At 38.9% G+C, this 27,542-nt stretch overlaps 1 protein-coding gene across 9 annotated transcripts in view; it reads right to left on the bottom strand.

Moving 5' to 3' along the window:
- The window catches only part of FAT3 (FAT atypical cadherin 3), a 687,971-nt gene that overhangs the window by 579,776 nt on the left and 80,653 nt on the right, over window positions 1–27,542 (bottom strand). Inside the window, exon 1 of one of the 9 annotated variants that reach the window (XM_065528847.2) lies at window positions 16,313–16,462. The exons of the other annotated variants lie outside the window; for them this stretch is intronic. The gene's annotated coding sequence lies outside the window, so the exon portion shown is untranslated. Of the gene's footprint in view, window positions 1–16,312; window positions 16,463–27,542 lie in introns of those variants that run through there. 9 annotated transcript variants of the gene reach the window in all.

Here is a 27,542-nt window from a genome sequence, read left to right as displayed (position 1 = left end):
GGGAGGCAGAGGTTGAAGTGAGCCGAGATCACACCACTGCACTCCAGCCTGGCGACAGAGCGAGACTCCATCTCAGAAAAAGAAGAATGGCCCTTAATCTATGTCACTCAAGCTGCTGCAGACATGCCAAAGTCCTGCATTCCAAAAGCACAGGCGCAATTTTAGCCACATGTCAAATGAGGGCTAAAGTAAGGAGTTGCCTGACAGCATGAGAAAACATCTACCTGCAATTAAAACACAGTTTTAAAATGGAGTTTAAAAAAAATGAAGAGGAAGAAGACTAAGGTAAAGACAAACAACAACAACAAAAAACTGTTATTGTGTACACCTAGGGAGTCACTGATAATAGGGCCAAGGTTTCTAACTTAATAGCAACTATCAACCTAAGGGCTTTCTACACTTTCTCAGCAAAAATTTCTTTCACGTAGCTCTAGCCAAAGGGAGCAGAATATATTCACTGTTTGTGCTGTAAGGAACCAGAGAAGTGGTGTCTTCAGGTCCCCACCAACTGTTTGGAGCTGTCAAGGCTGGCAGGCAAATCAGAAAGGATCAAGTCAAGCTTGTCATAATTGTACCTTAATGACTTCACATGCTGTATGAGTCTCACCTGCTCCACATGTCAAACAACAATCCCCAGAGAATGTTCAGATTCCAGAGATATCTCCCCAAAGACTTGACATAATTTAACTAGCATGTTTGAAACGGTTTTTAAATGCAATCAGATTAAAGGTTCTGGTCTTAGAATATCTCTGCTAGAATCCATCCTCAAATTCCTGGTGTCAGTCTTCAGTGAAGTCCTCTGGTGAATATACAGAGTTCCAATTTGCAGAAACTTCAGCAGTAATTGATCTTTTCATCATTGTATCTTTAATGATAATAGCCATGAAATAGATTTGATACCACCATTCATGGACAGGCATATCTCATGTTAATTGCACTTCACTTTATTGTACTCTGCAGATTATGTATTTTTTCTAAATTGAAGATCTGCAGCAACCCTGCTTTAAGCAAGTCTATAGGCGCCATTTTTCCAACAGCATATTCTCACTTCATGTCTTTATGTCACATTTCAGTAATACGATATTTCAAACTTTTTCATATTATATCTGTTAGGATGGTCTGTGATCAGTGATCTCTGTTACTACTGTAATTGTCTTGGGGTCCCATGAACCACACCCATATAAGAATGCGAACTTAATTGATAAGTACTGTGTTCTAACTGCTCTACCAGTAAGCCATTCTCATCCCTCTCCCTCTCCTCAGGCTTCCCTATTCCCTGACACATGGCAATATTGAAATTCAGCCAATTAATAACCCTACAATGTCCTCTAAGTGTTCAAGTGAAAGGAAGAGTCACACATCTCTCATTTTAAATCAAAAGCTAGAAACAATTAAGCTTAGCGAGGAAGGCATGTCAAAAGCCAAGACCTGTTGAAAGCTAGGCCTCTTGCATCAGTTAGCCAAGTTGTGAGTGAAAAGAAAAAGTTCTTGCAGGAAATTATAAGTGCTACTCTGGTGAACACATGAATGATAAGAAAACAAAACAGCCTTATTGCTGATATGGAAAAGGTTTTAGTGGTCTGAACAGAAGACCAAACCAGCCACAACAGTCCCTTAAGCCAAAGTCTAATCCAGAGCAAGGCCGTAACTTTGTTCAATTCTATGAAGGCTGAGAGGGTTCAGGAAGCTGCACAAGAAAATATGAAGCTAGCAGAAGTTGATTCATGAGGTTTAGGAAAAGAAGCCATCTCTATAACATAACAGTGCAAGATGAAGCAGCAAGTGCTGAAGTAACTGATTTAAAAAATCAGTTTCATCTGTAGACAAAACAGCCTTCTATTGAAAGAAGATGCTTTCATAACTAGAAAAAAGTCAATGCCAGACTTCAAAGCTTCAAAAGACAGGCGAACTCTCGTTAGGGGCTGATGCAGCTGGTGACTTTAAGCTGAAGGCACTGATCATTCATCATTCGGAAAATCTAGGGCCCTTAAGAATTATGGTAAATCTACTCTGCTTGTGCACTGTCGATAGAACAAAGCCTGGGTGACAGCACATCTGTTTATAGCAGAGTTTACTGAATATTTTAAGCTCATTGTTGAGACCTACTGCTCAGAAAAAAGAAAGAAAGAAAGAAAGATTCCCTTGAAAGTATTAACTGTGCCAGGTGCAGTGGCTTTTGCCTATAATCCCAGTACTTTGGGAGGTCAACATGGGGGGATCACTTGAACTTAGGAGTTTGAGATCAGCCTGGGCAACATAGAAAGATCCTGTTTCTACAAAAATAAAAATTTAAAAATTAGCCAGGCATGGTGACATGCACTTGTTGTCCCAGCTACCTGGGAGTCTGTGGTGGGAGGACTGCTTGAGCCTGGGAGGCAGAGGCTGCAGTGAGTCATGATCATACCATTGCACTCCAGCCTGGATGACAGAGCAAGACCCTGTTTCAAATACACACACACACACACACACACACACACACACACACACACATACATGTACACGTGTATATATTACTGCACATTAACAATGTACCTGGTCACTCAAGAGCTCTGATGGACATATACAAGGAGATTAATGAGTCTTCTGCCTGCTAACACAACTTCCACTATGCAGCCCATGGATCAAGCAGTAATTGAAACCTTCAAGTCTTACTATTTAAGAAATTCCTTTCAAATGGCTATAGTTGCCATATATAGGAATTCCTCCGATGAATCTGGGCAAAGTAAATTGAAACTTTTTTGGAAAACAAAATCATCATTCTAGAGGTCATTCACATGATTTGTAATCCTTGGGAGGAGTTCAAAATATCAACATTAACAGGAGTTTGGAAAAAGTTAATTGTAAACCTCATGCGTGATTTTAAGGGGCTCAAGACTTGAGAGGAGGAAGTCACTGCAGATGTGGTGGGAATAGCAAGAGAACTAGAATCACAAGTGGAACCTGAAGATGTGACTGAGTTGCTGCAATCTCATGATAAAACTTGAACAGATGAGAAGTTGTTTCTTCAGTATGACCAAATAAAGTGATTTCTTCAGATATAATCTATTCCTGGTGAAGAGACTGTGAACTTTGTTGAGACGAGAACCAATTACTTAGGAGTATTCCATAAACTTCGTTAATAAAGCAGCAGCAGAGTTTGAAAGGACTGACTCCAATTTGGAAAGTTCTGCTGTAGGTAAAATGCTATCAAACAGCATCGCACGCTACAGAGGAATCTCCCGTGAAAGGAAGAGTCAATGAGGAAAATTTCATTGCCGTCCTCTTTTAGGAAACTGCCTCAGCCACCTCAACCTTCAGAAAACATCACTCTGATTAGTCAGCAGCAGCCATCAGCATCGAGGCAAGACCCTCCACCGGCAGAAACATGGTGACTCACTGAAGGCTCAGATGACCCTTAGCATTTTTTTAGCAATAAAGTATTTTTTAATTAAGGTATGTACATTTGTTAAGGCATAATGCTATTGTATTCTTAATAGGTTACAGTGTAAACCTTACTTTAATATGTACTGGGAAACCAAAAAATTTGCATGATTTGCTTTATTTCTATTTTCACTTCATTATGATAGTCTGGACCTGAACCCACACTATCTCCAAGGTAGGGCTGTATTGGTATGGTACTTCATTATCTTGCATTTATGTTTTCTTCCTGGACCTTAAGACAAGGCCTACATCCAACCAGAGTCTGATTTTCAGCAATCAAGGTCTTCAATGATGACTATACACAAATTTTCAAAGCCCTTTCATACACCTATAATCTCAATGTTCATGGCATTGAGCCTCAGCTACATTCACTTGAGCAATCACCCTGATCTGGTTTATACTCTCTTGAAACAAAGAAAGTGAGCAGAGACTCAAATAGGAGTTTACGAAAAACAGTTTACCACAGAGAATATTCCAAAGGAAAAGCAGGTTGCATTTAGATTTAATCTGACACTAATAGCTGTGTCTGGGGTTACCATTAGAGGTTATTATCTCCACTCAATATACAGCTGCTCCCCCCTAGGTCTACACAAAACCACAAAGTCAGGATTTAACTGCCCAAGCCCAGCTCTGTAGCTTGCTCTGAAATGCTGCATAACAGTGTTTGTGAAGAGAAAGGCAAACCTCTTTGAAGGTTTTTCCAATTTTTTTTTTCTTTTCTTCTCAGGAAAGTGGTCTGTTTTCAGGATCAGTAAATTTTTTTGTCTAAATAGATCATCTTAATTATGCCACTGTAACCCCTCTCAGAATAAATTTTTTTTTTTTTTTTTTTTTTTTTTTTTTTTTTTTTGAGACGGAGTCTCGCTCTGTCGCCCAGGCTGGAGTGCAGTGGCCGGATCTCAGCTCACTGCAAGCTCCGCCTCCCGGGTTTGGGCCATTCTCCTGTCTCAGCCTCCTGAGTAGCTGGGACTACAGGCGCCCGCCACCTCGCCCGGCTAGTTTTTTGTATTTTTTAGTAGAGACGGGGTTTCACCGTGTTAGCCAGGATGGTCTCGATCTCCTGACCTTGTGATCCGCCCGTCTCGGCCTCCCAAAGTGCTGGGATTACAGGCTTGAGCCACCGCGCCCGGCCGAGAATAAATTAATAATCTAGAGTACAGACCTAAAAACAACCAAGAATTCTTCTTATAAACAAGATCCTTCACTCTCTTTTCTCTTTAAAGAGTTATCTTATTTCATGCCAACACCTTATCAAATTTACCCTAATTATACAATTTTCTATCTCTAGGAATTTGAGTTTTATATATCTAACAACTTTAAGCATTATTCTCCAGGAAAGTGAGAGAACAAAGAAAAGTTTACTATAAATTACATTCAAACTATGAGGGAATATTAACTGAAAAAAGGAGGAAAATGGTCTAAGGACAATATAAATAAAGTACCACTTTCTTTTTTTTTTTTTTTTTCAGACGGAGTTTCGCTCCATGGCCCAGGCTGGAGTGCAATGGCACAATCTCAGCTTACTGCAACTTCTGCCTCCCGGGTTCAAGTGATTCTCCTGCCTCAGCCTCCCAAGTAGCTGGGATTGCAGGTATGTGCCACCATGCCCAGCTAATTTTTTTTGTATTTAGTAGAGATGGGGTTTCACATGTTGGTCAGGTTGGTCTCAAACTCCTGACCTCAGGTGATCCACCCACCTTGCCCTCCCAAAGTGCTCAGATTACAGGTGTGAGCTACTGCACCCAGCCATAAGCACTACTTTAAAAATAATAAATAACCATCAGTGTGGGTTCAAAAAAATGAATTAGATCCTTAGTGCTATCTTAACCACCACACACAAAATATACATCAACTCAGAGTAAAGTCCCAAACTAGTGAACTTGTTAACTATCAGTTTTTTTTTTCTTTAGACCTTCAGTAAAAGAATGCATGGGCCAGCATTTCCAAACTGTTAGTTCCATAAATGTCAATATGCATTTCTTGGATAAAAGATGTTCTACTGTTATGCAAATCAGGGAGGGCTCCTTCCTGCATGTCAATGGTACCTGGGACCAGTGCTGAAATAAACTGACTCTGCCTAAAAGTAACTAAGACTACCTAAAAGTAATCTCCCAAATGTGTTTTGTTAGGTTAGTGCAAAAGTAATTGCAGTTTTTGCCATTACTCTTGGTAAAAACCGCAATTACTTTTGCACCAACCTAATAAATGAAAATCCCCAGTTCTCACCTGCCAGAGTTTTGATTCAGTGAGTCTCTGGAGCCCAGCACTTTGTGATTATGATGCTAAATTTGGGAACTACTGCAATAACCCATCCTGGAGTGTCACAACGCACACTAGCAAATTAAAGTTTTGGGAAAAGCATGCATAAGAAAAACCTGCTTACTTCCTTTACCCAGTGTTTGACAAACTCATTTGACCATAAAAACTCCTTCTGTCTTCCTCATCCCTACTCCTCTCCCATAACTATTCACCTGTTTTCACTGAATACAGTTTGAAAAACACCAGTATAAGCATTCTCAGAATATCATTTTTATATTTACTTGATTAGAAATGGCAAGAGCATTGCCTGTATTTATACCAGGCATTTCATATTCATAGCTCAGTTTTCCTTATCTCCTAAACATGCATCTACAAAACTATATAAGAAAAAATTACTTTTAGAAGCAGATTCCCATAATACTTCAAATCCTCAACGTTACATGCTCCTTAAGGGTAGGAACTAAGTCTCACCCATTTTTCAATCAGCAACACTTTGCACAGGACATAAAACGCATCACTGTTGTTGGAGCTGATGAAAGGAAGATTCACACTATTAAACTTACTGAACACACAGAGATTAAAGTAGTTTATAATGACTTTTTAAAACATGAGTTGAAGAAAAAATGGTTTATTGTTGCCTTAAATCTTGGGCAACCAAAAAATGTTTGAATTCTACCACTTTGTATTTTTCCCATCATTCAGTGTTACCTGTTGAGCACATATTGTCCACTGCTTGCCACTTTGACTCATTCAAGAGTATCCACCAATTATATCCCAGTCAACTTGAGCAATGAAAGAAAACCACACGCAAACGTAGGGGAAGACTTTTGTGATATTTTACCTCTTAATTGTGAAACACACTGATTACTCTAGGGGAAAAGACTCTTGCTTGCCATTTTATGGCTCAGTGCCTTTCATAGAGATGTCCAGTAATCACTTGGGCTATTTTGTTGTTGTTGTTGTTGTTTAGATTGTGTATGAGTGCATGCATATAAGCAAATGATCAAAGCTCTCCCACAAGAAGGTTCCATGAGGGGAGGATGTTTGTTGTGTTCATTGCACATAGAATAGGCCCCATAAATAGTTGAGAATAAATGAATGTGTGAATTCCACATTCAGCACATGGACTCTCTACTGCACTCAGCACATGCAGTTGCAGAATCCAGCATTCGTGTCACAGGGTCTGCCTGTACTATCTACCAAAACACCCTCCGTGGCCAGTGTCTCAAAGCAAGATTTTGCCTACCAGTTCTCCCAGTATCTTCCCCAAGCATTAAACTTCAACTTTTTAACGTCTGTGTTAATTCAGGAAAGACCTGTGGATTGGTCAGTAGTATTGAATATATTTAAGAAAAACAATGCTTTTACTCTTATGGGTATTTCAACTCCAAAAAACTATGATTCGTGTCTCCTCTGAGCAAAAATATTTATTTCCATAAGCTGGAGTTTTTCTTCAAGGAGTTGATCTCCTAGGAGTGTAGGGAGCAAAAGGGAAAGAAGTAATTAGGGCTAAATAGTCTGAAAAGGAGGAGGATGCTGGTGCTCGAACCATACATACTTTACAGTACAAACCTCACTGAATTAGAACTCTCCCTATTACCTCTCCCTTCTGAGTATCATTTATTTTCAAAACATACTACCATTACTAACTCCCAGGACTGTATGAGCTATAAAAATGAGAGAATGCTTAGAAATGACTATGTGAAAAAAGAAATTGGAGGCACAAAAGGCCCTATCTTCTTTTTTCGGGTTCTTTTCCCATAGAAAAGGAAAATCACAACTTTTCCTCTTCTCCAAAGAGCGTGAAGCTGATTGCTTCCTGCTTCACCACTAGGTCACTATGGGATGGGATATCAAGGCTGCTACATCACCTGTCTATTTATCCGTCTACTCCTTTCTAGAAATCCACGCCATGATATGATGTCTCCTCTACACCATGGAGTTGGAGTCTGCAAAGTACTTTACAAAATACTTTATGAAGTACTTTACAAAATGTTTTCAGAGTAAAGACATATAATTTCAGAGTAAAGACATATGATTTCTGCTAAAGAAAAAAGCAACCTAGAAGTGTCAGAAGATTGAGAATAACTCCCTCCTGTCACTGTGGGCAAAGTTCCATCACAACTGGGGACTTCTGTACTGAATAAATGCAAATAAAAAAATAAGGACTATTAGAATCAAGGCCCTATATCTGAAAGCTTGATAGGGCTGAGGCCACTTTGGGGAAAACTGCTCAAGACCAGCCAGTTCAGAATAATGATTACACCAGTGCCCCCTCTTCTGATCCTGGCCAGAACTCTTCCTTCCCTTATGTCTCCTATATATCATGTAACTCTAGGAGTTTAAAGGTAGAAAACACCTTTGAAAAAGTGTGAGTGCTATAAAAGCACCAGGCATCACTATTTAGTCTCCAGCATACACTTACTGACAACCAAGAAAAAGCCATATATACCTGCAATAGACTTTACTCCAACCCAGGAAAGAGAACTTGATATTCAGCAATACCTTAGAGCATGGCTTTATTTATTTTTTGCACAGCCAGTTCTATACATTTCCAAAGAACGATCTTTTCTCCCTACCAAACCAACCCTGCCTCCTTCTGCAAGGCTACCCTGGCCAGCACTTTAGACAACCCCCCTTTCTGATGCTAATGAAATGGAAACAACCAAATCTTTTGGTTTTCAAGCAAAATTACCAATCTGCAATCACTCAGCTGTAGTAGGTAAAACTGAAAGAACTTCCACTGGAGCAAAAAAATCTAAATACTCCTTAGAACAGAAGAATATGATTAAAACAGGGAAAGAGTTTACATGGAATCTCCCTGTCCACATGTTTGCAGGGAGAGGAGAGAAATATTTTAATCATCCATGTCCTGGTTTTCTTCAGTCACTCAGTCAGTCAGTCAGTCAGTCAGTCAGTCATTCTTTCCTTTATTTTAAATTCTGACGGCTGCACTCAAAATAATTCTTGCCTGTAGCCTTAAGTAACCAGGACACTCAAAATTTTGGCCATATTGCAGTGAGTCTAATGACATGTCAAGATTCAGAATCATCAGTCCTGAAGTCCCCAAATCCTCATCGGCCACTGCCTTGATGGCACAGCCAATACGTTCCATGACTGGTTATTCCTTTTTTTTTTTTTTTTTTTTTAATTCTTATTATACTTTAAGTTCTAGGGTACATGTGCATAACATGCAGGTTTGTTACATATGTATACTTGTGCCATGTTGGTGTGCTGGTTATTACTTCTTTGTTGAAATGAAACCATGGGTCTCCGTTTTCCCAAAAAGGCTGGCTCCAAAGTCGAGAAAGATTGGAATGTGGAAAATCATTGACTGAAAGCTACAAAGTGGCTATTAAATAGTTTACTCAGCTCAATACCCAGGGGCTAAAGGTCTCACAGACTTTCCCTAAACCAGACCTAGAATCAAAATAGAGTTGACTGAAATAGAATGATTCCAAAGTGTGATTTAATCATATTTTTTTCCTCAACACAAAGAAAAGGTGGGCATCATGCAATTCCAGCAGCAATTTATTTTTGTATGCATTTTTAAGCTTAATTTTGCTGATATATTAGAAAATAGATAGACAATTTGGCTGTATAATTTGCCAGGACTAACTGAAGCAGTCAATTGTGGGGTACTCAAGAGGTAATCCATCTCCAATTCAACTTGTTAAGCATGGATAGCTGGGGGTATATATTTCTGGCATGCCATTAGGAGAACCATTGTCAACAGAAAAACAGACATTTAGATTAGTTTTTTTTAATCAAAGCAACTGTTAAATATGCATTTTGTATATATTTCTTCGACAACCAACAGTTATACTCCTGCCAACAAGCACGTTATCTTAGGGCACAGATTGTGTCTGAGTACTGAAATCTCACTCCTTTGCAGTGAAAGGAAACCTTCTGTATTTACTGCACTCCAAGTGGAGTGTCTTCTTTATACTTCCTAAGTAAGCTGGTCCCCCTACTCCTCTTTTTATCCCTAGTTCTGCTTTGCTCAAGGCATGTCAGAGAGCTGTAGACTCCACAGAGGACCTGGGTGATATTTGAGCCTAGTATTTTCTATTCACTTTTTACTTTTGAATCCTTTTTTTCACCAAAACATATAATCACTGGAAATCCCTTAGGAAATCTTTTAATGATTTAATCATTTTTGCATGGTATATAAGAGATTTAAAATAAAGCATTTCACTTGAGATCAATGCATTATTAAAGATTTTATCAGAAAGTTCATTTAATACAATTTTAATAATATTCATTATGTATGAAGACAAATTTCAACCTTTCCCCTTTGAATAAGTAATATATGCTGTTTAATTTACTTTAAATTTATTTTACTTAAAAATTATGATTGGAGCAGGCATGGTGGCTCACATCTATAATCCCAGCACTTTGGGAAGCCGAGGTGGGTGGATCACTTGAGACTGGAAGTTTGACACCAGCCTGGGCAACATGGAGAAACCCTGTCTCTACAAAAAACAAAATTTAGCTAGGTGTGGTGATGTATGCCTGTAGTCTAAGCTACTCGGGAGGCCGAGGCGGGAGGATCGCTTAAGCCTAAAAGGCAATGGTTGCAATGAGCTGAGATTGTGCCACTGCGCTCCAGCCTGGGCAACAGAGTCAGTGTCTCTCTCTCTCTCTCTGTAGATAGATAGATAGATAGATAGATAGATAGATAGATAGAGATATGATTGTCTTCAAATAAATTTTAAAAATATAAAATAACACTATATCAGGTCTTATTTTAGGTCTAACATATATTAAAATATACATTGAGGTTTAACTAACCAATATTGTGTCAACAGTAAACTTTGTGACCTTATAGTGGAATGTTTGCATCATGTCCTCAAAAAACTTCACTTTTTTTTGTAATTTGCATGGTTTCAGGCTTTGATTTGCAAGTATTTTCAACAAATAACCATAGAGTGAGTATGAATAATTTTTAATCTCAGTAAATAAAGAGCCGAATTGGACCTAGTAGGCACTGTTTTTTTTACATTTTTAACACCTGATATGCTATAGAAGGACCCTGATCATGTCAGCTTGAAGATCTGCTTAGGAAAATCTCAAGGTTATTCACAGGATTATCATTTTTATCCTCCTTGCCAACTTGTTTGTGTATTTCAGTATCAATGTTTCTTATGTTTCTTCTCTTCAACCAGAAGCCCATGAAAGTTGTAATTAAACTACTGTATGTATATTTAGGAGTAAAATAGGCTTGAGCTGACATATGAAGGTACCATGCCACGTACCCAAGGCACCATACTACATACCCAAGCAGCTGAGTTCAAAGCATGGTCATGTGAGCTTCCCTATCACAGCTGTGCCCAGAAAGGTTTCAAATGGTTCTGCTTTAAAAGGAAAAGTTCTAGTGAAGGAGTGGGAGGAGATCTCCATTTGGCAACTGAGGGTAAAAAAGCTTGGCCCTGTAGTTTGCAAGATAACACAGCTAAAAACGAGCCTTAGGACAACTCCAGGGTCCCAATTCTGGCTTCAAACTCAGGTCTTGTGACATTCAGTTCCCTGGAGAATTTCTGCAAGGTTCTGGAAGGCAAGTTCAGTGGTGAAATAAACATTAGCCCGGCAGGAAGTGGCAAGAGGATACTCAGAGTACTGGCAGCCTGTAACTGCTTGTGGCCAAAAGTCAGAACCCTGAGGAGAATCAGAAACAAAAACCCAAACTCCAATTTCCAGACCCATAACAAGCAGATACTAAAAGCAAACAAAAAAGCCTACAGTATACACCTACCCTCTACTGGTTCAGAAGATTAAAATTCTTTTTCCCTTCTACCAAACCAGTCCAGCATTTTCCTTGTTTCATGCAATGAGGGGCTTCATATTTTTTTTACAAATATAAAATTTATCAAATTTGTATTTGTTTAAGTTGCATACCTGAAGAAGTATATCTCCATGTTCTCATCTGAACCTTAGAATCTGTTAAAAATCAAATGATCCAATGACCTTAATTATCAATTAGCTAAAACCACAAAACTTCATTCCTAGGATTGGACCAAGTATCTAATCGATTATCTTTTTGTAGTCTTCACTTTTGAGACTGTCACACAAGTTTCCCTGAAGTTTGAAGGTTTGAAAAATGGTTTTTCTGAGGCAGTTCTACAGAGTCATTGAAAAAATACACAGTAGGGGAAAATAGGCTAAGCTGACCACATTCATAACAAACAATGCTAGAGCATGCAAAATATCCTTGGCACTTAGCCTCTGAGAATTTTATCATACCAAAATCCATACAGTCAGTTCTTTGTGCTCTGCAAAATCTCACAACAAAAACCAAGTGACTTACTGGAAAAATAAGGTTTGAGGTCATGTGCGGTGGCCCACGCCTGTCATCCAAGCACTTTGGGAGGCTGAGGCAGGCAGATCACGAGGTCAGGAGTTCGAGACCAGCCTGACCAACATGGTGAAACCCTGTCTCTACTAAAAATACAAAAATTAGCTGAACATGGTGATGCATACCTGTAATCCAAGCTACTCAGGAACCTGAGGCAGGAGAATTGCTTGAAGCTGGGAGGTGGAGGTCGCAGTGAGCCGAGATTGCGCCACTGCACTCCAGCCTGGGCGACAGAGTGAGACTCTGTCTCAAAACAAAACAAAACAAAACAAAACAAAACAAAACAAAAAATGAGTTTGAGGTACAACAATCAAAAATATTGTCAGTAACACGTTAAAAAGAATCAGAAATGTAATAAAAATTGTAGCACAGTTTTACATGTGTTAAACTGTTGAGAAATATGTAAATACAACAATAAACATGGCACATTATCATATAAAAAAACTGGAATTTGCTGTGGAAGTAAATGTGGTTAAGGGATGAGGTTTGTGGGTTATTGTGAAGTGGTGGAAGAAGGGTGTTCTGAAATCAGACAGAAAGTTGGTAGTCCCGGATGTAGATGGGTGGGGCTCCCAAAACACGGGTGCATTTTTGGTTTTCCTATGTGGCATTCAACTGGCTACAGTTTCCGCATTCACCTAGTGTTTTACTGGGAGAAAATCATACATAAGCAAATACAGCATTTGTTTTATGCTTGTCTTGAGTATATCAATTGCTTTGGAACAAATTTGCCTTTTCAAAACAAGTGTGATAGCAGAACTGACTTTAATAAGAATTGATTATAGTTATAAAGATTACAATTTAGAGATTAGAAAGCTTGGAAGTACTTAAAGAACAGCTATCATAATTCAAGTCCTCATATTACAGATAATATTAAGATATTAGCATGTTGTTTGAGTTTTGTTTTGTTTTGTTTTCACCAGAATTTGCCCCTATAGCTTCAGGTACACTAACAAATTTTCAAGACGCAGTCTAAACTAGCGAAGGTTCCAAAGAAGAGTTGTTTTGATGGGAAAAACAAGCACTTAGGTCACAGCCCAGTTCCAGGTCCATGGATATGGTTTTGTATCTGATATGTATGGATCTAGATGCTTTAAGAGTTGTTTGAGGCCGGGCGTGGTGGCTCAAGCCTGTAATCCCAGCACTTTGGGAGGCCGAGACAGGTGGATCACGAGGTCAGGAGATGGAGACCATCCTGGCTAACATGGTGAAACCCCGTCTCTACTAAAAAATACAAAAAACTAGCCAGGCGAGGTGGCAGGCGCCTGTAGTCCCAGCTACTCGGGAGGCTGAGGCAGGAGAATGGCATAAACCCAGGAGGTGGAGCTTGCAGTGAGCTGAGATCCGGCCACTGCACTCCAGCCTGGGCGACAGAGCGAGACTCCGTCTCAAAAAAAAAAAAAAAAAAAAAAAAAAAAAGTTGTTTGGGAAACCCATATTATTATCCAAGAAGCACACTCCTACTGGCTCAAGTGACAAGATACACCTAAAATATACACACAAAAAGAGAATGTTTTCAATTTTCTGTGTTCTCTCCATTTATCACTTTGAGGTTCATGAGAGCCCCAGGACTAATGTTCACAGTAATTTCTAGGACGGCTGTTACTAGTGTTACTGAAAGTAGATGAATCACCCTTGAAAGGCTAATAGAGCCCACTAATCATTTTGCACCACACAAAACAAATAGAAGCCCCATCTTCCTTAATATACACGTAGGAAGCATAGAGGGAGAGAATTTCCTTTCTCCAAATTCAACTAAAGAGGAAGTAGAAAAGATTTTGCAATGCACTTATCCACTGTGTCCTGTCAGACTACTGTGAAAACTTTTCACTGTGTAACATTCTGTGAATATTACTAAACAACTCCCATGTACCAAGCACTAATGTAGACTCCAGAATCACAAATTCCTGTAGGCAGTAGCTGGAGCCTGCATTATTCAAACACTCCACTAAGGGAATCTTTTGAATATGCCCAGGTTGAGAGTCACTGATTTTGTACCTCAAAAGGTATCCTAAGACTGTTATACTTTATGTACGGGATATATACAGTTAACATTTTAGAAAGGTAACAAAGTTCAAAAACTTAGAAGAGAAGAAAAATCGATTATAAAGGCGAAATATCTGTTTGTTTGCTTTTTTTTTCTTGCTATTTTTACTCAATGCAGATGATTGGGATAAAACGTAGAAGGGGAAACGTTTAAGGTTTTCATGGGTATGAGCCATGCTGTGCCATCTCCTTTTGATTTTGAAAAGAAGGTAAAGCCCTCCTGCTGATACATTAAACCAAGGGGACTGAATGACAAAGATACTGGACAGTGAGGGACTGGGATGAGGGTTAGGTGTGGGAGAGACACCAACTTTAAATCTGGGCCCTACTCTACCTATTCAATCTCCAGCAGTCTTGACAGAAACCTTTGAGCCAAGGTCAAGAAAATAACAGTCTTCTCTTTTACTGATAGCGTCCTCCTGTCACCCTCCTTTCACCTGGATTGCTTCTTGTCTCTTCTCAAAGTCTACCACGAAAGAAACCCAATTTGTTTTGCTGATATCCCTAGGTTGTTTAAGTGGATGCATCAATATGTCCTTTTGAAGAAAACATTTCCCATATGCTCTTTGGAGCAAATTCTATAACATAATAAATAAAATAAGGTGACTTAAATTGGGTATCCCAACATATACCTTTCCTTCATTTATGGCTCATGAGACAGAGTGATAAATATAGATAGATTGCAACACACATCACAAACCTTGCACAACAGCCATAAAGAAAATATCATTAAAGGGATCTCCATCCTCAATAAAATACATCCTATGCTACTACAAAAGGGTCCTTGTAAATCACTAGTGCTTAAGAAAATAAGACGTAATCATTTTTTTCAATAAAGCTCAGTTGGTTTCCAACTGCATAAATTCCATAGTGATGGGCAATCTGTTTTTGAAATGTTTCTTAACCAAAGGTACATTTTTCCCAGCGATAACAAGCAGCTGAAAGTCTAGTTGTAATTACTTTAAATAGGACAGATTAAAACCATAACCTTAAGATACGTATATATTTATGTGTGTGTGCGTGTGTGTGTGAACATACACACACATACACATATGTGACAGAGATTCCATCTCAAAATATTTTAAATAAAAATTTAAAAAAAATAAAAAGAATAGAAAAAAATCTGGTTGTGCCCTACACTCAAAAAATCTCTGGCTCTTGCAAGACAGTTGCTTGGTGGCACCAGATTATTTCCAATAACTATTACCTAAACTTATCCATGAAACTACTCATCATGATACAGAAAAAGTGCTTAGCATGTCAGATAAATATTGTTGTGAAAACTTTAAAAAGGTTATTTTCAGGTCATGTGTTACCTGTCAACTACAGTAACTTGTATGTATATATACATGTATATACATATACATACATATACACACACACACACACATATACACACACACATACTTTTCAGGTAATGAAAAGTGTATTCAGGTAATGAATACACTAAAAGCCCACAGTTCATCAATACACATTATATCCATGTTACAAAACTACACTTGTGTCTCTTAAACTTATACAAATAAAAATATCTATATAATTTTCTAAGTACTTACTGCTAAGATTCTTTTGCTAAAATTCTTATTACTAAGATTCTTTTGCCTGTGGTTCAGTTCATATTTCAATTCTGCACAGACACAAAATTTTCCTCTAAGCATACAGAAAACAAGAAGTATAATTAGTAATGTATATTTATCGATATGTGTATACCCACACTACAGTAACTGACCAATTAATGTAAATGTTACTATTGTACTTCATTTAAATAGTCTCTAACTTTCCTCACTCTGATTACTAAAATGCACTGTAATTTTCAATCGGTAAAAATGCAATCTGTTAAAGTAAAATATTCTTATCTTGGGATAAGATCACAACTCCTATTCCCAAAGTTTACAGAAATCATTGAAAATGTTGACTACACATACACTACATTTCTTTACTGGTCCATGAAAAGTTTTAAATTAAAATAAACATCATGAATCAAAGGGTGGTTTTTATTGTTTTTCTTTGAAAACAAGTGAATAGACAGTCCACCAATAGTCATAAAATTGCCAAGATTATTTTTCCTTCACAAATTAAAAAAAAAAACAAAACAGAGATCTAACAGGATAAGCTACAGAAGTTGAGCACTAACTCTCATTCCAATCTTCCCTCAAGAGCCAATTAGTTGGAAGCCTTAGAAAGAGAACAATGTACCAATTCTTTGAAGCAACAAATTACAGAAGCCCTTACCTTTTAGTCAGAATAAGTGACAGATAACCAGCATAATAAACTCAGCAGGCATGCCCGCCATGCACATTTCTCAGTGGGCTCCTCCTGCAGTACCCAAAGAACTGTGCATCAAAACTCCAGCCTGTCTGATCCATCCTTCATTCACTGTCTGAGATACCAGCTACCAGGGTAACAAGAAGGGCCTCACGAAGTGGCAATCTCAGTTTCTTAAAAACCTTTGTCCTGAAGAAGAGAGGAGAAAAGGGCAAAGGGTGGGAAAGAAACAGGGAGAGGAGCAGAATAATTACTTTCCTGAAGGTGAAGTATTTGCCATAAACTAAATGCACAGCAACCAGCGTTTTAAGTTTGAATGATCCTGCTTGCAAGCTCCTGAAAGAATCTGCCCTACCTGTGCCTCTTAGGAGAAAAGTGTGTGTGTGTGTGTGTGTGTGTGTGTGTGTGTGTGTGTGTGTGCATGAGTGAGTGTAAAAGAGCGCGAGAGTGCAAGCACCAATGTATGGACAGGGAAGGGAAGGAGAGATGGCTGGAGAAGTGAGGGGGAGGGCTGGGGGGAGAGCACTAGGATGTGACCCACATATGGAATGAGCATTAGAACAATGAGGACAGGACCGCCAAGCCGGTGCACTCTGGGGCAGCAGTTTTCAAAACAAGGCTTCACAGCTTTGCAGGAAAGGGGGGTGTGGGGAAACATAACACAAAACAAGCTAATTGAAATAAGCAACTGGATACAAAACGAGCTGGCCAAATCACCAGTAATCAGCAATCGGGACATGGTGGGCTCCTGGATTTCATTTTTATGCAGCCTGTGGGTTTATTCCCCTCCTTGCTAGAAAGCTTTTGGTCCCCGGGGCGTAGAATTCCAGAGGACCCAATTAACACCATACTTGGCTAGTTCCCTGGTATGATCAATATGAAATAAGCTGCCTTTTAGCATCTCCGTAAAACAAAACAGCCTGGAAACTGGGTCTGCTATTTTTTTTATTTCCTTTGTAGACTGACAGCCAAATTGGGAGGGTAGGGCGGGGGAGCCACACACATTTCAGACATTAAGAAAGGATACAGAGGGCATGACTTGGCTGAACGTGTTTAGGAACCTTAGATCTAATAAAGTTTTGAAGTCAATGAAATAATCTCTTCTATATCCTCAGGTATTTGGTGTCCAGAGGGCTGTTCTACACGTGAGGTTTTCTGGGCTTAACTCACAAGGGGCTCTAATGATTGTTAGGTTCTTCATAACACAATTCTAGTGTTTTGGCAAATGATTGACTCATATACATTTTAACTAACCTTCTGTGGTAAACAGGACTTAGTTCTCACAATAACTTTCATATAAACAGGACTTAGTTCTCACAATAACTTTCATAGTAAGTCTTCCTTAAAAATAGTGTTTTTTCTCGGGTTTTGATTTCATTTCACAATCAAACAATTGGTTTTCTTCATAGCCCAGAGATAAAACAACAGCCAAAGCAATATTGGTATATTTCAGCAGTTCATTAACTAAAAAATGAAACCATTCTCATGTGAGGCTTTCCCAACAAACTCTTCATTCGCTAATATTTTATTCCTAGTGCAACTAGTTTAATTTGTAATTTCAAACTACTTCTACATTCTGTTCTCTGCTTACTCTGAAAACACAGATACTCAACCAACCTGTGAAAGAAAGAGATGGCAATAAAACTTTCCAAAAAAGCACATGCATTCATATGGCACATGCGTGCGCGTGCACACACACACACACACACTCCTGTGAAAACCTAGAAGGCAACTTCAAAGTGAGTGCCATGTTTCTTATATTGTACTACTAATCCTCCAATTTCAGAAGTGTGTGACCAGGAGAAAATGTTGCTGTTAAGTTCAGGGCTACTAGAGATAGGTTTACGTCTGGTTAAAAGAAAAAAAAAAATCCCTCTGATAAAATTACTGAAGATCAAATTTCCATAAGAATAAGCTCAATAAAAATGTTCATAAAGAAGGAGATTACTAATTCCCATGTGGTACTAAAGGTTTTAAATAGTTAAATCACAGCATATGAAAACCTGTGTTTAAAGAATTTTTAGGCAATGACAAAAGCTGAGGAGGGAAATAAAGTTAGTAAGTGACAGGAATGAGGGGCCGTCAGCACCAACTCCAAATTTCAGGCTCCTTGGCTTGATCCTGTATTTTATTTAACACAGATTTCTACATATGCAAAATTTGCCTCTTCTTGTGAGGTCTTGTACAAGGTTGAAGAACCTTGGGCTGTGAGCTTATCTGAGAGATACAATGAAGCGGGATGAAGTGGTGGCAGGGGCTGGGAGCACTGGTTGCAAGTATTAGATGCTGTTTACAGCTGCAGCTTCAAGGCAAAGTCTAAGCAATGACGCTTCCATGTAACCAAAGGGTATTCCTCTGGACAGTGATCTTTGTGGATGAGGCAAATCTGATCTTCTGACTAAATGTGCTCGATTTCAGTCTGCATACAAGAATGCTTTCCATTTCCATGTACTTTTGTTTCATTGGATTGCATTTCTGCCTAGCCAGGTAGTGAGCCAAATTAAACAAAGGAAAACTTTTGAAATATTCTATTCCAGCTTCAAGATGATGTTGTTTTCTTCTGTGCTGTTTTGAAAATGAGCCAGGATGTAAACGGGCTGTGTTATCTTGTATGGAACTGCCTCAGGCAAAGTATTCCCATTAAGCAGGAACAGATCCAGGTGGGGGGATGCCTGAAGCTGATTCCATGTGGAGGACTCTCTTTAAGTATATAACATTATGAATTCAAACTTAAGTGGAAAGCCAGGCACAGTGGCTCATATCTGTAATCTCAGCATCTTGGGAGGCTGAGGTTGGAGTATAACTAGAGTCCAGGAGTTGGAGATCAGCCTGGGCAACACAGAGAAATTGACTCTACTAAAAACAAAATTAAAAAAAAAAAAATAGCCAGACATGTTGGCACATGTCTGTAGTCCCAGCTACTCAGGAGGCTAAGGAGGGAGGATCACTTAAGCCTAGGAATCTGAAGATGCAGTGAGCTATGACCACACCACTGCCTTCCAGCAGTGCAAGGGCAACAGAGCAAGGTATATATATGTGTGTGTATATATATGTATATGGGTGTGTATATGTATGTGTGTGTGTGTGTGTGTGTGTGTGTGTATATGTATATAGTGGAGAGACTTGGAAGAGGCTCATGGGGGGAAGGGTACTAAAACTGAAGCTACAATAACTTTACAGTGAATACGCCTTTACTTTCACTGGGACTCTAGTAAGAGCACCACTATGGACTCAACTAAGAGCACCCCCAGTATTCCATAGTAGAGTTGTGCATATATTTTCTCATTGGTAGTAATGGGAGGAGATAGTCACCTAGAGAAGCTAAAAACATTTAGTCTAAATATTGAAGTAAAATGATAACAGCAAAAGGAAATCTATCACAGGCTTTCATTTTCTTAGAAGGGTAACTAGCTATACAAAGGGCATGAGGGAGTTAATGAATCCATTATTCAATAAAGCATAATATCTCCTAAAAAGACATTTGCTTTTTAAAAATAATTTCAGATTTACAAAAAATATTGAAAGGTAAAAAATTTGTTCCAAGAGTTTCCATATACCCTTTACTCAGCTTTTCCAGATATTAATGTTTCACGTAACTACATAACAATGAGAGGAAATTAACAATGATACTATAGTCTTAACTAGTTAACAGACGACTCCATTTAACCAATTGTTCCATTTATGTCCTTCTGCTGGTCTAGAATTCAATTCAGGAACTCACACTGAATTTAGATGCCATTTCTACTCAGTCTCCAATCCGGGACATTTCCTTAGTCTTTCTTTAGAGTCTTTCGTGATCTTGACATTTGAAGAGTACTAGCTAGCCATTTTGCAGACTGACTTTCTATTTGGGTTTATCTGATGTCACGTCACTGTTAGTTTGTGGTGTGCATTTTGGGAAAGAATACCATAGAAGTGATATTATTTCACCTGTATCGCATCAAGAGGTACACAATATTGATATGTATTAGTGCTGATGATACTAACTTTGATCACTTGTTTAAGTTGGTGTTTGCTAGGTTTTCCACCTTAAAACCACTATTTTCTCCTTCTGGTTTATAAATTTCTTGTGGGGCGATACTTTGGGACTAAGTAAATATCCTGTTACACCATACTTTTCGCCTATTTTCAGCATCCATTGATGATTCTTGCTTGCAACAATTATTGCTGTGCTGTTTACCAAATGGTGTTTTTCTATTTCCCATTCTTCCTTCTCCATTTATTAACTAGAATTCTACTGTAAGGAGGGTGTGTCCCTTCTAGAAGAGGGACTTTTAAAAGAAAAAACTATGAAAAATGAATTACTCTGAAACCAATATAGCTGATTTATCTATAAAATAAGACCTCTCAGTGCCACCTATTTTTTGAAAATGTGAAAACTCCAAGGTCTTCCCTTTCAACCTTCTGCTGGCATTTCAAGATTCTTCAGCAGATCCACTGCAACAAAGGGGAGGGCAGAAACAAAGAGAGGGCTGAGAAATGGCATCAGCTTCCCAATAGCAACTATGGCTTATAATGAGAGAACTTGGAAGCAAATGGGTGACTTTTCTTACAAATGTCTATTAAGGAGACATATCCAGCAGGTCCCATTTATGTCCTTGTTCTGGTCCAGAATTGAATTCACAAAGAATTCAGGCATTAGTTCTCATGCCTGGGTTGGTCTGACCCATTTAAAGGATCATCCCCACCCAGCATGATGCACCTGTCCCTGCCAAAAGCACCCATAGGATGGTCCACAATCCAGACCTCAAACCCACTTACCACCAGCTCCCCATTTATTCTTGGTCCCCATGCCAGTGCTTCATTTGTGCCCTGTCTCACCTCACCTCCTCCAAGTCAATGCAGGATCTAGTTTCTGTGAGTTCTAGGTGTAAGCTGTCCTCCTAACTTTCACTCATCAAATAATGACCTTCCAGTTAGCACAGGACCCACAGACCAGTCATTTTTGCCTCTTCACATCTACAAACAACTGACAGACAACTGCAGAGGTGGTTTGAGTATAAGCCATTAGACCAAAATTTGTCATGCAAACCACATGAATGCAAATAAACTCAAGCAAGAGGAGATTCTGTGAGAGGAAGGATGGGTATTCATTCCAGAGGAGATGACCACACTGCTATGAAAACAGGGGCTCTCCCAACTCCCAACTAATGGACAAGTCTTCATCAATTATCCCTTCCTGAAACTGTAAAGCAGATGCTAGCTCTGATGTTTATACCTATATGAATCAGACCCTGCCATAAAGAGCAAGGGGAAGACTAAGAAGAAAAACATTGAGTCAATTGCTTCCCAGAGAAACCACTCCAGGAAGTAAGATGCAGACCCAGGAGGAACTCTGATGCATTACGGAGAATGAAAGCTGGAGGCCACAAAGGAGCCACCTAAAGCTCTTCCTAAGCATCCATGGAGAGGTGTACTGAGGCACACTCCTCAGAGGACCAGAAATCCACTGGACAGGATTAAGAGGGAAAGTCTTGTAATGGAAAGGTTACACAGTAGATTGAAAACTGCATTACATCGTTTCCTTACTTTCCAGATACATATTCTAAAAATCCTTTCTCAAACCACTAAAATATCAAACAGAATATGTTGTCAAATCTCATGGGCCCTCAACTGAAATCTTTTTATAACCACACACAATTGTTAAAACAGGGTTCTACACTTATTACTTACTATTGGAATCTAAAACCCTCTAAACTACACTTGAATAGGCAGTCAACACTTTCTCAAGGTTTACAATATCAGCTGTTAAATTTTCATCCAAAATGAAATGATCAGGTGGTGAGGTGAATCTAACCCATCTCTTTTATAACACCATTGTTCCTTTGACTAGACATCCCAAGACACAAATATTTCACAAAGGGAAAAATTTAAAAGATAGTTCAGCACCTAAACTGTGCTCCTGGAACTCTAAGCTACAACAACATATTTATTGCTCTTAAGTTCATTTTTATGGCCAGAATCTCAAAGACCTTCTAGACTCATGAAGAGCTAAATACTGAAGCAATGTCTGCCACTTGGTTGAAAGTGTAGGACTCGACTCTTCAAATCCTTAAGTGATCAAGACTGGATTAGTCAGTCTTTCAACGTGTTACATATCTAGGTTGTACTTTTAAGAGTCAGAAACTGTATGATCTCTGATCTGAACCTTCTAAAATTGTAAGACATTCACAGCCTCAAGGGCTGCTAGATAGTGTGATGGGAATTTCCTTCCTGACAAATGAGAAAATAATGCTTATCACTGTGCAATAGAGGGGAAATGGAAGAGAAGCAATGTGACAAAATTTGAAAACTAGTGCCAATAAAGCGATCCTAAATGGTACCTCCAAATTTAAAAATAAATTATTTGGGAAAATGGTTTCCACTTAAAAGTTTTCCTTATTTGAGTTTATGAATCAGCACAGATTTAAAACTGTAAAATTGTACAGAGGCTTTCAACCCTCCTCATTAATTGTATCAACCAAACATCACTATTTAGAATCTACTTCGGTAGATGCTAAACATCTTTGATTCACACCGCAAAAACTCTAATGAGGTCGGAGCAGGCCCCTGTGACTCATACCCTGAATAGTGCTCCAACCTATTTTTCCACAGGCACCCGCTCTGTTCATTAGCTATGCACTAAAATAGAAGATGACAAAGCCTGAATCTGTGCTTATTTCCACAGTTGTTATTAAGTAAATACCATTTTGGTGAATAAAATTAAACTAAACCCACATACATGAAATGACTTCTTTCCCTTCCTTGAAATCTTATTAACATAACACTACCAGAAAATTAATCAACACCATACAATTGTTAAATGATTAATAAAAACAGTGATTATAGTAATTCCAAATTGAGAATATTTCTCATTCAAAGTAGGTCTATGAGTTCTGTTTGGATCTTTCTGCCAGTATGAAAAAAAAAATGTTTATAAATGCAGAGACTGTTTGCAAATGCATCGCCTTCTATGCCACTATAGAGGTTACATAATATTCCACAAAGGGGTGATTTCTACCAGTGGGTTTTAGCAATTTTTTTCTTCTTTTCCCTAAATTAAACTTAATATACAAATAAACGGTACCAAGGCTGAAAGAAAAAAAACACTTAGGAAATAAAATAACCTTTTGAATAGCAAGCTTAACATGAGAAAAGGTTAGGTAGATAATTACAATTTATATCACCACAATAAACTGCCAGTTTTTCAGCTGACTAAATGCTAGTCTAGCTCATTATATAGCCATGCTACAGAAGAAAAAAAAAAGCCTATGTTTTCCTTAGAACTTCAGTTTCTGTAATGTAAAACCACCAGGAAGTTTGAATATTATTACCTAGTAGTATTTTAAAACTTTACAAAGAAATACTTTACATCCTTTCTTAGGCCATTTCTACCACCTACGCTAATAATTTCCAATCAAAACAAGGCAACCATGTGCTCCTTATGGTGGAGTAGGTCATATACCATAACCATGAGTATGTATATACATATTTACAATGTGAGTGTACATGTGTGAGTGTGTGTGTGTATTTGCATGCATGTATGCATATACATTTTCATCCCTGAAGCAGAGTTTCAGGAGTTAACCCTTTGCCCTTTCATTAGTATGATGCCAGTAGAATTCTGGGACATTTTGGAGACTTAGGTTGTATACTGAATGATTCAGGGCCCCCCAAAGCCCTTTGGAAAGAGGTGAGGAATTGTATGGATTCTTCTGCTTGCAGTTTCACCTAAACAAACAACAAACAACAGCAACAAAACTCTAGACCCAATATGAGGCATACAAGATGATCTAGTTTGGACATCTGATCCTTCAATAACTGAGACCCTCTACTCCCCTGGAATAACTGTGAAACAAATTGTAAGCTCACTTGGAATAAAGGAACAATAATAATAATGTAACTGGCTGTTGTGATCCCCAAAGCTGAGACTAATGAGTATAAGTGTCCTCAGTAAAGAGTGGTGCTGTACTTGTCATCTAGCAAAGCTGGCTCTGCCCCCATTTGCCATTCCCCAGATAACATAGAAGAGGATAATCAAAGTGTAAAGGTGACTTGTTGACAGAGAGCTATGGGCCCAGAAATAAGGCATTCTGTTCCCTCCCCCTCCCTCCTAATGGAAAGGGGCTGCAGATCCTACAGAGGAAGAGAGAGAAATGCTGCCCCAGCCACCTCCATCCCAATGAGCAGGGCCCTCTGCACTCAATTGGTGGAAGCTCTAGGACTTCCCAATCACAATCTTACCCACTGTAGTGCCCTCTCCTTTTTGCCACCTATCTATTCTCTTCCTTCAACTGCATGTCCTTACTACATTTGGAAGTGTCAGCAATTATGAAGAAAAGAAGAGAAAAACCAACTGGACTCTCTTCCCTTTCAAATGTAACCCCTATGTGAGTGTAGGCCAGCTGACTATCTAGATGAAGACAAACAGCTGAGAAAGACAGAGGAGATCAGAAGTCAAAGTCTGACCCCATGCTGCCGGTCACCAAAAGCACAGGCGGAGAGGCCTCAGGCCCCCATAATTGAGAAAGAGCTCATTTTCTGTACAGCATCTGCTGAGAAAAATTCCACGAAAGGTCAGTGGCACCAAGCCAAATGTGGAAGAAGTTAAATGCCACCCTGATGCCATTATCTTCAAGGTACCAGAACAACCAAACAATCCCAGAGAGAGAAAACACTATGAAAAACTGTGGAGAGCTCATTTTTAAAAAATAATATAAAGGTGTATTAGACCAGAAACACCAGAAACTGAATGTCATGCGTGTATTTGACAAATATATACTGAAGGTTTTTACTATGAGTCATGTGCTATTCTAGCTGCAGCTAATACAGCAGTGAATGAGACAGACAGTATCTCCACTCTTAGGGAGCTTGCATTTAGTGGCAACAGACAAAAACAAATACGAAATTTCACATAGTGACATACGCTATGAAGACAGCACACCTTGACAAAGCGATCAAGAGAGACTTATATAAAGAAAAGGGTCTATTTTAGATAAGATTGTTACGGAAGGCCTCTCTGAAAGCAAGACATTAATTAAAAGATCTGGGGAAAAAGTATTCCAGACAGAGGAAACAGTAATCACAGTCTCTGATATAACAGCCTATCTGCCTTCCTGTAAAGTTTCAGTGAGCACCTACTTGTCACAAAAGTGTGTAAGACAAAGCCCCTGACTTTGAAGTTCTTATGGTCTAGTAGAAAACACAGACACCATAACATGATAAATGCACACCCAAACTCTCACAGGAACATAAATGGAAACAGCCCATAAAAGTGACCTCAGAGCATGAACTTTATTGAAGGGCTGTGCTTTGCTGTAAGACCAGGTAAAAACAAAATCTTGAGCACAGGAAATATAATGAGCCAAGGAATAATGACATGAAAGTGCATGACATGTCTATGGCCTACATCTGTACCCTGTTGAAATTACTCTTGTAACATATATGCACTTAATTGTGTTAATTCATTTCATGATTCCCCCCATTGTTAGGATGCGCACTCTTTGACAACAGGAGACTTACTCACTTGGAATCGTGAGCACCTAGCATCAATACCTGGCACAGAGATTTAGTGAATGTCTGTTGAATGTATGAGATGAGGAGGAAAAAACAGGTTAATGTCAGTTTGTAAAAGTTAGAATGTGCCCTGCTGCAGAGGTAGATTTCTCTCTGGAGCTATGGGGGCCATGGAAGGCTTTACAATTCATAACAAATCTTCAGGATGACAAAAGTGAACTTAACCTACTATTGAACCCGGAAGCTTCTTTTGCAAAACCTATATTGGTAGTGCTGACAGCTGCTACTGATGTTGTTTAAATGAAGATATGGCTTTTTGTTTCCTTCACTGAAGAGACATATATTAATTACAGTGCTTTTTAAGATATGAGACATGGTTTTAAAAGCTTCATAATCACTTCTCCTAAAGGTTTCCTGCTGCGATTGTCAAATAAAAATCTTCACCCATTCTCTGTGACCCACCCCTCCGTTGTTACCTTGCTCCACATCGAATCAGTCAATTCATGTGTATTTATTGTCTTCCTCCTCTGTGCACAGCAAGGAGCATGGTGTGAGAAAACTCATACTGCACACGTTAGAATCATAAAGCAGCCTTAATGTCCTTTGGAAAGGGCAAGAAAGTCTATGGCATCTTTGTCTTTACTGCACCTATTATCTAGACTAACTCTTTCATCTTACCTTTAAGATCTAGTCCAACCCAGGTAACTAGATTGGCTCTTGGAAGAGCTCAGATGATAATGTGAATTTCCTGACTCCAGGTCATCAGGGAGCAAATCTTGTCTTTCTTGGGTACTTCCAGGATGCCTAATACAAGTGCTCAGCACTTCCAAAGCTCAATGCATTTGTTCTGTTTGATTAATCCATCCTGTACCCCACCATTATAAGTACTTTTCCTTCTGTCTCTGGACTGTGCTGTACCCTCTAATCTCTTCTCCCTTTCCAGACCTCAGCCAGATGTCAGGCATGATGCTTATGGAAGCTCCAAAGCCACAGAGAGCTGCCCCTCTTCTGTGTAGCTCTGCTCACCAGCAGGAACTCTGGCACTGCAACACATGAAACATTTTGCCAACCAGAAACAACACAGATCTTCACACACACAGGGCACTAAGATTAGATAAGTGTTCTGAACTTCAACAGCAATGAGGCAGAGGAAGTGGAAGCTGGGCTGAAAAAAGAGAACCATTCCTTTAGGAGGTCCATCCAACTTACAGAAAGGAGCCAGGGAGCTCCATCTATCAGGTTTAGTGACAGTCCCAATCTCCCTCACATGCTGACAAGTTCAAAACATTCAACTTTGTTGAGATTGAAAACTCTTAGTTATTTAGGCTGAAGAGGTTGTCTGGCCTGGAGGAAAAAAAAATCAGAAGTTGTTTAATGACCATCTTTACTAATATGATGGGTTATCATGAAGAAGACAATGAAAGGTGACTTTCCACTCAGAGATGCTGAACCAAAGACCCAAACCAGCACAGAAAGCATGAGACTTCAACAAACAGGAAGAACATCCCTTCCTTTATGCTGCTATCCTTAAGTTAATTCATAATGACCTAATAACACTTCATTTTTTTAAACACTAGTTTGGAAACTAGAAAGCTAAGACACATAAAGGAGAAGCCACTGTACATGGGGAAACCAGAAACCCATCAAGAGAAAGAAACAATTGCTCTCCAAACGAATGGGACCCATGGGAACGTATTGTATA

Source organism: Macaca fascicularis, chromosome 14 (genome assembly GCF_037993035.2).
Source record: "Macaca fascicularis isolate 582-1 chromosome 14, T2T-MFA8v1.1".
Taxonomy (NCBI): domain Eukaryota; kingdom Metazoa; phylum Chordata; class Mammalia; order Primates; family Cercopithecidae; genus Macaca; species Macaca fascicularis.
This window is presented reverse-complemented; position numbering and strand designations above follow the sequence as displayed.